Source organism: Pseudopipra pipra, chromosome 2, assembly GCF_036250125.1.
Source record: "Pseudopipra pipra isolate bDixPip1 chromosome 2, bDixPip1.hap1, whole genome shotgun sequence".
NCBI classification, from domain to species: Eukaryota; Metazoa; Chordata; class Aves; order Passeriformes; family Pipridae; genus Pseudopipra; species Pseudopipra pipra.
This window is the reverse complement of record NC_087550.1, coordinates 107,625,914-107,638,252: the sequence shown is the minus strand read 5'-3', so window position 1 is coordinate 107,638,252 and position 12,339 is coordinate 107,625,914. Positions and strand designations below refer to the sequence as shown.

Here is a 12,339-nt window from a genome sequence, read left to right as displayed (position 1 = left end):
AAATTCGAGAGAAATGGATTTGAAGGATGGAATATTTATTAGATAAAGAATTGGCTGGATGGATGCAGCCAGGCAGTTGTGGTCAATGGCTCTATGTCCAGGTGGAGGCTGGTGACAAGCTGTGTGCCTCGAGACTCTGTCTTGGAACCAATGTTCTTGAATATCCTTGTCAATGACACAGAGAATGGGACTGAGTGCACCCTCAGCATGTTTGCCGTTGCCACAAAGCTAAGCAGTGCAGTTGACACAACAGAAGGAAGGGATGCCATCCAGAGGGACCTGGAAAAGCTCGAAGAATGGGCCTGATTGAACCTAGTGAGGTTTAACAAGGCCAGGTGCAAGGTGCTGCATCTGAACTGGGGCAATGTCAGACACGAGTACAGAGTGGGAGAAAAGCTCCCTGGGAGTAGACCTACGGAAAAGGACTTGGGGTCCGACCTGTTCTGTCGGACAAAAAGCTGGACATGAGCCAATAGTGTATGTTTGCAGCCCAGAAAGCTGATCATATCCTGGGCTGCATCAAAAGCGGCGTGGGCAGCAGGTTGAGGGATGTGATTCTGCCTTTCCATTCACTCTGGTGAAACCCCACCTGGAGTACTGCATCCAGCTCTGGGGTCACCAACATAAGAAGGACATGGACTTTTTGGAGCAAGTCCAGAGGAGGGCCACCAAAATGATTTGAGGGCTGGAGTAGCTATCCTATGAAGACAGGCTGAGAGAGTTGGGGTTGTTCAGCCTGGAGAAGAGAAGGCTCCAGGGAGACTTTATAACAACCTTCTAGTACCTAAAGGGGCTTGTAAGAGAGCTGGAGAGAGAATTTTTACAAGGGCATGTAGAGATAGGACAAGCGGGAATGGCTTTAAACTGAAAGATGAGATTTAAATTATATGTTGGGAGGAAATTTCTTACTCAGAGGGTGGTGAGGCACTGGAGCAGGTTGCCCAGAGAAGCTGTTGATGCCTCATCCCTGAAAGTATTCAAGGTCAGGTTGGATGGGGCCCTGGTCTAGTGGAAGATGTCATAGCCCACACTAAGGGTGTTGGAATTAAATGATGTTTGAAGGCTCATTTGGAGCCAAACCATTTTATTATTCAGTTTATGATTCTGTGACTCTTGTGACTAGGATTGCAATTTACAGTAATGAAATCATCAAGTGACTCTGATGCTTATTGTGATGCATATTTAAAAACAGAAATGCTATTTTAGGCTGGGGGTGCACAGTCAAGCTTTATAGTTCCTTTAGATCCACCTGTTGATTTGACCTTAGCCTTTGATTACTTGCTTCACTTGTCAGCCTCCAGATGTAAATAACTCCTGGAAAAATGAAAATAAGTGCAAGTTTTATGTTTTCAGTAAACCAGAAGATGGAAATACGGATAAGACAGTAGGAAGGATTGATTACTCAAAAGGATTTTTTTCCAGAGCACTGCCATACCTCTTTGTCACATTTAACCCACAGGGTTAAAAATATTTCTATAAAGGAAGGTATGCAACTATCTGTACAAATACAAGTACATGTTATGTATTAAGTATTTCTAATGGTAATCGTTTCAATTAGATTTTTCAATTATAATGTTGGTATAACATGAGGTACAATCTGGAATAAAAAGAATGAGTGCAAGAGTGAATAGTAAGCTACATTAAAAAGTACTTTCCAGCTGGCAATGTTTTGCCTTAAGTGACTCCTTGAAAATACAATGCAAATTAAAGGCCAGCTTGTGTAACAGAGCTTGATACTAGTTGATTGATATTTTTTTAATACAAAAATTCCCGTGTATGAAAGCTCTTATGCAAATGTTTATTTTTAGGCAAACATAATCACGCGTCTTTACAGCCATACAAATTCAAGAGGAAAACAAAACATTGTCATGAAGTATAAAGATCTAATCTACATTCCCTTTTCTACACACATATGGGAAAAACACAAATTGTTTTATATAGGACGGTCCTTTTTATATGCATGTTCAGATAAGAACATTTTCTTAACATCCTTCCAGATGTTATTCCCCTCTTCACACAAATGACATCTTTAAACATTAAGACTGGACTGTCAAGCAGTGAAGGTCTAGCTGTATTGCTAGAATCATGGTACATGAAACCCACAGGTGGGCTCCAAACATCTCCTGCATAAGTAATATTTATTGTGCATCTTTGAAATTCTCATCTGCATTATAATCATAAATCTCTCAACTGTTTTAACAATACCAACCAATTGTTTTAACAATACCAACCTTTCTGCATGTGTTCAGAAGCATCCTATTCCCCAACTATTTGGCTTTTTGTATTACAAATGTTGATTTCCCCCCCCCCCCCCCCCCAGTTCACATTATTGTGAGATCTAGGACAGGCATCACTCAGCGCTGAGCCTGAAAAAAAACAGAGGATCTCTGGATCCTGCTGAGTCAAAAAAACGTTTCTTTATGCCACAGGAAGGGAGTAACTGACAGCTTCATAATAGGATTCACTACAGGAGGTAAGCACAAAGCAGAGGGGTTACTTCTTGCTAGGTATACTAGTCTGTTAATTTTGATCATATAATGTTTTGGCACATAAAGAAAGAAACTCAAAGCTGAAACATATTTTCAAGATTATCGGAAAATACATTTGTAGAACTATTTGATAATTAATATTACATTCACATAAGAAAAATTCAATATTAGTCCCTTGCTGTGAGACAATACAAAATTAAATCACAAAACATCAGGCAACTCGAAGTTGGGGGAGAGAGAAAAAAAATCACACTTTATGTTTGATGGCAAGTCAAATGAATAGCAGAGGTACTTTTGACCTTATTACCTTCAGAAGGATGTCACTCGTGTCATTCAGTAGAGTCCAACTACTACAAGCTTACATTGCAGCCTTTAGCAAATTCTACCCTTCATCAGTTCTTCATATTGAAAATCCTTCTCTCATAGCTTTCTTTAATTTTTTCCATGTAATTTGCAATATATTTAGGGCTGAGATAGTGCCTTTATGAGCATGTTCATACAGTGCTGACCACTGCCAGATTCTGGGCTATAGCAGACATCGTAGTAATACTGCAATTATGACTTATCGCACTCCTTTCATCCCTGAACAGTCTTACAAAATAACTTAAAATTCTCTCTGCTTTAATACCTACTTTTTATTATGACAAAAATAGGAAGACACTTTTAACTTGGTAACAGCCTCTTGAGACTTAAAAAAGAATTAAAACCTGAAAAGGTAAAATTAAATGTTGTTTTTATCTAAAATGATAAGAACACAAGTAGAGAATTATGAGAAATGGAGCACTCCTTTTACATCTCCCTCTGTCAAACTTTAGAAATCTTTTTTATTATTATTTAGGGAATATAGATGAGAACTATTACTACACTAAGAATGGAATGCCTATTAAATGATATTTCTGTGAAAAGAAAATCTGACTAAAAAGAGTAGTACTGAAATAGATGTTGTATAACATGGAAATTTTTAAAAGTAAAGATTGTTTTCTCACTCTTTAATTTCCAGTAATGTACAAAATCAATCTACAGGCTTCAGCACACAATAGGATTGGCAAATTTTACCAAGAACTGATTTGCCACTGAAAAATAATGTTGATTAAGGGCCACCCTACTGCTCTTTTCTTACTCACAAAGATGACCTATTTCTGCCAATCAAGCTGTACATAAACTGTGCTGTGCCAGAAAACAAACTCATGCTGTGCCACATAAGTAGATAATAGTGGAAACACCCTCACTTATTAATATTTCAATTTCTCCCTAGATTTGCCTTAAAGGAAGGGGGGAAACCCAAGTCAGTTCTTGTCTCTTACTGTGTTTACTATGATGATTTTGCTGTCAGTTCTCCATTATCAAGAGCATCAGTTTTGTAAAAAAAATCTGCTTATCACAGTATGTATTTCTAAAATCTCTGACCTCTCTGTGCTCTAAGTGTAGAATAGTCCTGTATCCCTCAGTAGTAATTCTGTATTTACTTTCACTAGGTGTGGCTGTGATGTACCTTCCTGGCAGCTCCTAACAGGTGGCTTGGTTGCAATATTAATCTGAACAATAAATCTTTCTTTAAATAGGTAGTTGTTTAGCTTATGTACTCAACAAGTTGTTGTGGGTTTTTTTGTTCATTTGTTTGGCTTTGGTTTTGCTCTTGCTTTTTCTTTTTTGTTTTGGTTTGGTTGGGTTTTTTTCCCTTCTTTTTCCTTCCCCTCAAAAAATGAGAAAATCTGGAATATGTTAGCTGCAAATTCTGCAACATAAATAAAACTATTAATTTATCTAAATGTCATATGTCATATAACCAGACTGGTTAATTTTTTCCTGGTTTCTCTTATGTTTTTTTAATTGACATGCTGCTCTCATGTTTTGGACTGTGGCTATGACCATCTCTCAGTGTACATGTTCATGCCACTGCTACCTGTAACTGTGAATGGACTAACACAATATACATATCAAAGTGTAAAAGCAATGTTTAAACATCTCTTAACACCCTTGTCTCCCAATTTTGTTTTTATTTGTCTGTCCACATTCAATAAAGCTGCTGGTTTATAAAGAATTTAGGTTATAAAGTTTACACTAGCAGTTGTTTCAAGTATAATCAAAAGCACTGATAAAAGAAGCAAAATTTAGCATTAGCAAGCTTCTAGGAAACTAGTCTTAATTTCCTGAAAAAAGTGAATCTTCCCCCCTCCTCCCTAGAGTTCTTCAAGAACTCTATTAGCTTTCAGATAGTATCAAAAAACTACTAAATCCTTCCTCTATAGGTTTAAAGAGACATTGACTTGAACTGAAATTTGACTGGATATTTTAAGAAAAGTTTGGAGATTCCTCATCATTGCATTTGTAACTGTGTTGCTGATGCAAATCTGAGTACATGAATCTCATTTGAAGGGCAAAATATTTGTCTGTCCAAAGTTAATTTCATCAGCATGAAAATTAAGGTCAAAAGGAAACTGCCTTCCCTCCTCAAGTCTCAGACTGCCAGAAAACACAATGTTTATAGTGCATTCTCCAGCTGACTAAAAAGCCTTCTGTTATAAATCTCATATTTTTACCAGAATGCTAACCCTGCAAAGCATAAAGTCACACAGATCAGTAACTGTCTGTACTACAATTCATGATGTAGCACAGTTCCCCAGATTCCCAATTCTTCTTGTTACCCAAGGTTAAGAAATAATTTTACAATAATTTTTCTATGTAACTTTTAAGAGGCCCACTAGACTCAATGATCATTTCTCTTTTCATGTAAGAATAATACTGGGGAAAAGAATTGGCAGGTTTGGGATTTTAAGATGTAACCTGCCTAGAACTTGTGACCTTCTTGTAAAGGATCCTTCCCAAATAAACAATGTTGTTGGATTTATTCCTTTCACATATTTTGTTTTGTTTTCCTCATTAGTTGTACTTTCTTAGCCAGTTTATTTTGCAATTTATCTACTGCATTAATTTTTGCCTGTATACAATTCCTCCGTTTCCTAGGTTCCATTTACAATGCAAAACCAATTTTCTAATACTACATACCACACTACATCTTGGCTCAACATTTTGGCTATGACTTTCAAAATTAAAACCCTCGAGAAAAAGAGATTGATGATTGATGTAAAACATATATTTGCAGTAAGACACACAGGAATACCTGTATAGTCCACTCAAGGCTCATCTATCACTCCATCAAAACTCTATAAAAAATCATAAAGACAAAATATTTGCCTGTCATCCTCTTACATAAATCTTCATCTTCTGCTAATCTGTTTATAGTTACCAAAATGTTTCACACAGGCTAAACCTCAATAACTGATTTTTCCAGACTTTATCCATAAACTAAAGAAATGATCACTCATTTAAAATCAAAATGCGTAAATTAAATATTTAATGACAAAAGCAGGGCTTTCTTTTCCATAATAATGTGGAATCATAAGATGCATGCCTAGAAATTATCCAGGTTAACCTCTTACACAGATTAATCCGTGTATGAGGTTACTTTTTAACAGAAGTAAAAGTGTGCTATAGGGAAGAAACCCCCACACAGTTACATTCCTTCTTACTCTCAAAGCGACTGCAAACAGAAGGACAACTTGTTATCGTCAAACAAATTGTCTCATACACAAATATAAAAAGATGATGACCAGGTGTTGAGACATCAGCTGTAGCAACCAAAGGGTTTCTTCACCGGAAACAGCAGAAGATTGAGCATTATGTTCCATGAAGACTAGGACCAGGAAATGCTCTTAGCAGAAAACTGGGAAAACATCTATTGCAGGTTTAGGGGGCTCATTTTTTTCCTTTTCTCCAGAGAAAGAAAAGAAATAAGGTCTAGGAATCGATGTGCCATTCAGCATGTATAGAGGTATTCAATGGGATGCTCATAAAAGAACTGTTAAAGAACAACTTGTCCTATGCAGCCAAATAAAAGAGCATAAATAGGCTCCTACAATGAATCACAGCCATCTGTGCAGGCCAACGTACGTAGAACTAAAAGGAACTATTATAATATCCCATCTTCAATCTAACAAAAAAAGGAAGTGACCTACTTCAGTTCTTTTCCTAGGTGGATTAAATGGTTTTGTCCTTGAAAAAAAGGAAAAAAATCAAGACATTAAAATCAATATTAGACAAATGTTTTTCTGGTTTTTTTAACATTATGTATAAAGGAGCATAATTGTCTTCGTCCATCTATATAAGCCTGGATACTTGTAACTTTGACCTAGTCTTTTTAATATACTTTCAGAAAACCTTCCTGCTGCATGTTGCTGCATAACTTTAACCCAAGACCACTTTGGTCAGGGGAAAGCATGAAAGCTTTGAAGAAATATATTATTTATATTAGATTTACATTTACATTTTTTCAAGTATTTCAGGGAGTGAAAATTAGTTTTCATTCATTATTTTTCTTTATCTATGTTAGCCTAAGACAGAATCACATCCTTTTCTATTTGAGAAAAAAACATTCAGGCACTTTTTTAATGTAAAATGCTGTTGGATTGTGTGACTGTCATGAGAAGATACCTAATGAGAATAAGAAGATCAGAAGTTTGGCAACTCAGAAATGAGCTAGGATTTCTTAAGTTCAAGCACCTGTTCATAGCTTAAGCTTAACAGCACTAGTTCGGGGCTGAACTTTCTTTTTCTTCTTCTAATAAAGCTCTTCTAACTCAACCTCTTCAATGCTCAGAAGTCTCCACATGATGGCATCATAAATATCTGAAACAGCTTTTCTTGACTCTCAAATAGGGTGGAAAACTTGGTGCCAGTGCAATGAGGTGTTGACATCACTGTTACACTACACTTGTACTCCACAAAATTATACTGGCTAATTGTTAGTTCCTAATATTAGAGAGTTTTGAATGTTTCTCTCCAGCTGAATATGATCTTGTTCAAAATTTTTGTTCTTTGACAAAAATATTTGATAAGAAAATATATTTCCTCTTCAAAGACAAATAATTCTGTAGTTAATATGAAGCTTTTTTTTCCAATACCTGTTATTAGCCACAAGTGGATAAGCACAATATCTTTGATGAAATGAACGAGGAGGAATGGTTTACAGGTGATGTTGTTATTTGAATTATCCATGAGTACTGTGGTAATTTTTTTTAAGACAGAAAAGTTGCTAAAAATTTAGTACCCTCTAAACCACTGAAGTCAGCTGTAAGCTGACAAATAGCTTTGTACCTATTTCAAGCAATAAGGAAGAGCTGCTTATCCTTCTATCTCACAATCAGGAAAACACAATAATATTCGTTTGCTTGTTATGTTGCTTCTGATAGCAAATTTTGCCTTATCTAAACCATTTTTAGAAGTTCCATGAGTCAGATCTTATCTGAAAAAGATTTTTTTCATGCAAAGTGCAAGAATTTTAGTTTGGAAAAACTAGAGGCAAGATTTTCAAAATAAAATGTGGAAGACTCATGTATTTGCAGAAGGCTGCAAACAACTTCAGGGAACTTTCACCAAAATGACAGAAGAGGGTAAAATTCACTGAATTTACTCAGTCATTTTCACTTCCTTCAGTCTCCCAAATACAGCCCACTTTTCACACTTTTCTTAGATAAGTAAAAGGTGATTAATTAAAATAATTTTTAAGATGGCATCAGAAAAACGCCATCAGTGGCTTACAGAATTTATATTATGATAGTCCAATAATGGCTGGCTGCATCAGCAATATAAAGCATGCAATTTACTTTAATCAAATTAGAAAGTGGTTTGAAAGAAGTCCAACAGTATGTTTTAATTCAGTGATAGAGCATTGGATCTTCTGATGCTCTCTCATCTTAGGATCCAGAATGAACATTTTGTCTACTCTTTTCCTTCTGGTTTTGTTTCTTTGGGATTTTTGTGGTACCTTCACTGGGCTGTGTGAAATTCCCTGTTGGGAGGACTAGCTTTATTTAGCAACAACAGTTATTTCAAGAAGAGTTTACTTATGAAGAAGTTGAATAAAATGTTGATCATACAGTTCTTCAAGCTTATCCACTTGTGTGAACTCCAAAATCAAACTACTTTGCCCCCCTCTCCCAATGCATAATTCTCCTATTGACTTTAAATCTCAAATCTTATAGTCTTTTAATTCTGTTGAAATATATAGGTACTGTACAAGCACCTTCCAGGACAAAGTACATTATAATTTTTATCTTCACTAAGCACCATGTCAGCACCAAGAGAAAGGCTTTGTGTATTCAGCTTGTTTCTGAAAACTAACATGCAGTTTTCTTTATCAGAGGAGCTGTTGGAGACTGATCATGACATGTAGCAACATTTTCCCTTCACTTATGATATAACTGACGGCCTGTTAACATAGCCTACAAACATGATCCACTATAATTTCCACCCTGAAAATATTTATACAGATGTGTAACAGCCACAACTAAACCAAGATCTGACATTTACAGTTTTGTAGAACTGCAATGAGCTCCCTGGTCCCAACCACAACAACCTCTAATTCTGTCTCTTTGCTAATAAACTGTACATTTTTTCCTACTGAGAGCCATGGGTAAAGCACTTTCATACTGCTACAAGAAGTTATTCAATTCTTTTAGTTGCCTCTGTGTCTGCAGGGCAGTAATCTCTTTAAATGCCTGCTATGATTTGAAATAGAAGAGTAAAAGTTAAAATGGAAATAGGATATTTATTAACTTGTTTAATATATTTACATTACCATAATTCGAAGGCATGTAAAGTGTCATTCTCTAACTCAATATACAAGGAATTATCACAATACATCAGTACAGAAAGCACAGTGATTAAAAGTTACTGTCAGTAAAAACCGGTCCAGCTTATTCTAAGCTCAGAGGCAATTTGGTACATGAGTTTAAAATAGACTCTTGCAAATACAGTTGGTCTTGAGTGACTTATTTTATTTTTGCTAATGGAACAAGGTTAAAATGACATGATGATAAGGAGTCTCAACTCTTTAATTATGTATCTCCTTTCATTTTAAGCCTCCATTCTAGTATAATTTCTCCTCACTGTCATGCAGGCTCTGGCTAGACTGGTGAAAGAAGGCTCCATCTCCCGGTATTCAACAGCTGCACATTCACTGCCTGGGCACAGGAAGGCTGGTGTCACAGGGATTAGAGAGTGTGGCTCACTTCTGGAAATACAGCCTTGTTCTATCTATGCCAGGTCTTCCCTAGGGACATCATGGTCCTCCTCCTCCTCCTCTTCCTGCTTCTCCTCCTCAGTAGACCTGAAATGTACTCCCTTATGTTGAAACCTCACACAATCCTCCTTGCTGGAGGGTATATATGAGATCATCAGACATTAAAAATAGAAAGGGTTAAAGCAGTGTTACTTTTATGTAAAATGCAAGCATTTAATTTTATATACAGTGCCAGTACAACCCTGATTTTGAATTTAAGTAAGTTAGTGTATTTCCAAACTATTTCTGTTAATATTTTTTAATGTTTTTTATTTATGCATAGACTACCTCATTTATTAGCAATTATCCTGGAAATACTTCCCTTACTAAGTGGCAAATGGCATATTTAAGTTGAAAAAAAAGATTAATTCAAGCATGCTTCCGTCCTTCCTCTCGGGAAGTTGAAGGAAAGAGGGAGGACAAGAGTGTCTTTACATTCCACATTTTTCCTCTCATATTTTGGGTGCTTTGGACACTGCAGGGACAAAACAGTTTCCTAAGTCATCCTTAGGGAAACTCCTAAGTTTGGGAATGTAGAAATACTGGTAAGAGGTAGTGGGAATCAAGTGTTGTATTTTGCAGAGGCTGGGTTATCCAAGGGAACTTAATTCTAACACAGGACATGAAGCAGCTGAGTGGAAATCCTCGGCTTTGTCCCTACAGGGACTGTGCTGATTTTGACAGGCCACACCATGGAGCAGTTTGTCAAGTCAGTCTGTCAAGGTGTCTCCTAGGATGCTGTTTTAAACTTACATAAATGGGAACAATTGTGACCTAGAAACAGCAAAACTGACTGCTGTCATCCCAGCCAAGCCTACTGTAAGCTTGCAATATGTTATTGACATATTAGCTGTTAGAATACACGTTTCAATAGTGTATTTCTTGAAGTGATGTCTGCTGTCTCACATTTCAGTCCTCAGTTGCAAATGTATTGATCATGTCTTCTCTAGAAATAAATTCCTTTCTGAGAAAGTCAGAGGAACTAAATGCAATGCAACTTTCATGACTGGAAGACCTATTTCATTTCTTTACAATATGATGAAATTAGTCAGTTATTAGTGTTTTTCAAAGGATAGTTCTACTCCTTTTTTATCTTCTCCACAGAAAGTGCTTTCTTTTCTGTGAATAAAGGGAGGAACAGAAACACTGGGCTTGTGATGTTATTGCTATGGCTCGTGGGAGCTGCAGTTCAGAAAACAGCCACAGAGCTGTGAATGGCTGCTTCCCAGATGAACAAACATTTCTTGATTTACAATGAGTTATGGGAGATACACTGAATTCCAGTCCTAGAATAAAGAACCTGAAATAGTTCTATAAGAGAACATGAAGATGAGTATAAATACATACATTTTCTTATGTATATTAAACATTATTTTCCCCAATCAGCAAAATTTCCATTTGACTCTGTGAAACTCTGAGGATTTGTTTTGATGATTTGGGTTTCTTTTTTATGCTCATGTTTTCCTAAAAAAATAAAGTTTATATCTGAATCTACCTTGTCAAATATCACTGTAACATTAATAAAATAAAATATCAGCTCAACTTTAGACACTTCATATTTTATTAAGACTTTTTATTCGTCCATGCATTTCTAAATATTATAGAATCAGAGAAACATAGAATACTCTGTGTTGGAAGGGAACTTCGAAGGCCATCTAGTCCAACCCCTCTACAATGAGCAGGGATATTCTCAAAAAGATCAGGTTGCTCAGAGCCTAGTCTAGCCTGCCCTTGGAGCGTCTACCAACTTGTTCCAGTGTTTTACCAACCTCATAGTAAAAAAACTTCTTCTTTATATCTAGTTTATATCTACTCTCTTTTAGTTTAAGACTGTTATCCTTTCTCCTTTAGCATTATCCCGGCTAAAAAGTTTTTCCCTTTATAAGTTTTTTCCTTTAAAAGCTGCAATGTGGTTTCCCTGGAGCCTTCTCTTCTCCAGGCTGAACAACTCCAACTCTCTCAGGCTGTCTTCATAGGAGAGGTGCTTCATCCCTCTAATCATCTTGGTGACCCTCCTCTGAACTCACTCCAAGAGGTCAATGTCCTTCCTGTGCTGGGGACCATAGGGCTGGATGCAGTTCTCCTAGTGGGGTCTCAACATGACAGAGTAGAGGGGCAGAATTCCCTCCCTTGACCTGCTGGCCACAGTGCTTTGGATACAGCCCAGGACACATTTGGCTTTCTGGACTTCAAGTGCACATGGTTGCCTCATGTCCAGTCTCTCATCCACTGGCACTTCCAAGTCCTTCCCAGTAGGGCTGCTCCTGATCTGTTCATCCCCCAGCCTGGACTGATACCAGGGGTTGCCCCGACCCAGTTTCAGGATCTTCCACTTGGTCTTGTTGAACTGCATGAAATTCCCATGGGCCCACTTCTCAAGCTTGTCCAGGTCCCTCTGGAAGGTATCCCATCCCTCAGACATGTCAACCACACCACTCAGCTTGGTATTGGTTGCAGATTTGCTGAGATTGCAACTGATCCCACTGTCTGTGTCATTGAGGAAGATATTAAACACTACTGATCCCAATATGGTACCCCAGGGGCCATAATTATTTAATGGTTTAATTATGATGCTTATGAGATGTCAGTGGCTTCAGTGTAAAAAACCACAATATATGATATCACTTCCGGTTAATAAAAAATGAACTGCATTTGTCATTGAGTTTAAATTCATTTAACTTCAATCAGCTATTTACAGCTTTTAAGAAAATTTACTATATTTTAAATTTT

The 12,339-nt window shown here is 36.9% G+C and overlaps 1 protein-coding gene across 1 annotated transcript in view; it reads right to left on the bottom strand.

The window, feature by feature from the left end:
- Window positions 1-12,339, bottom strand: part of IL1RAPL1 (interleukin 1 receptor accessory protein like 1) — a 693,374-nt gene that overhangs the window by 347,572 nt on the left and 333,463 nt on the right. The gene's annotated exons all lie outside the window — the stretch shown is intronic.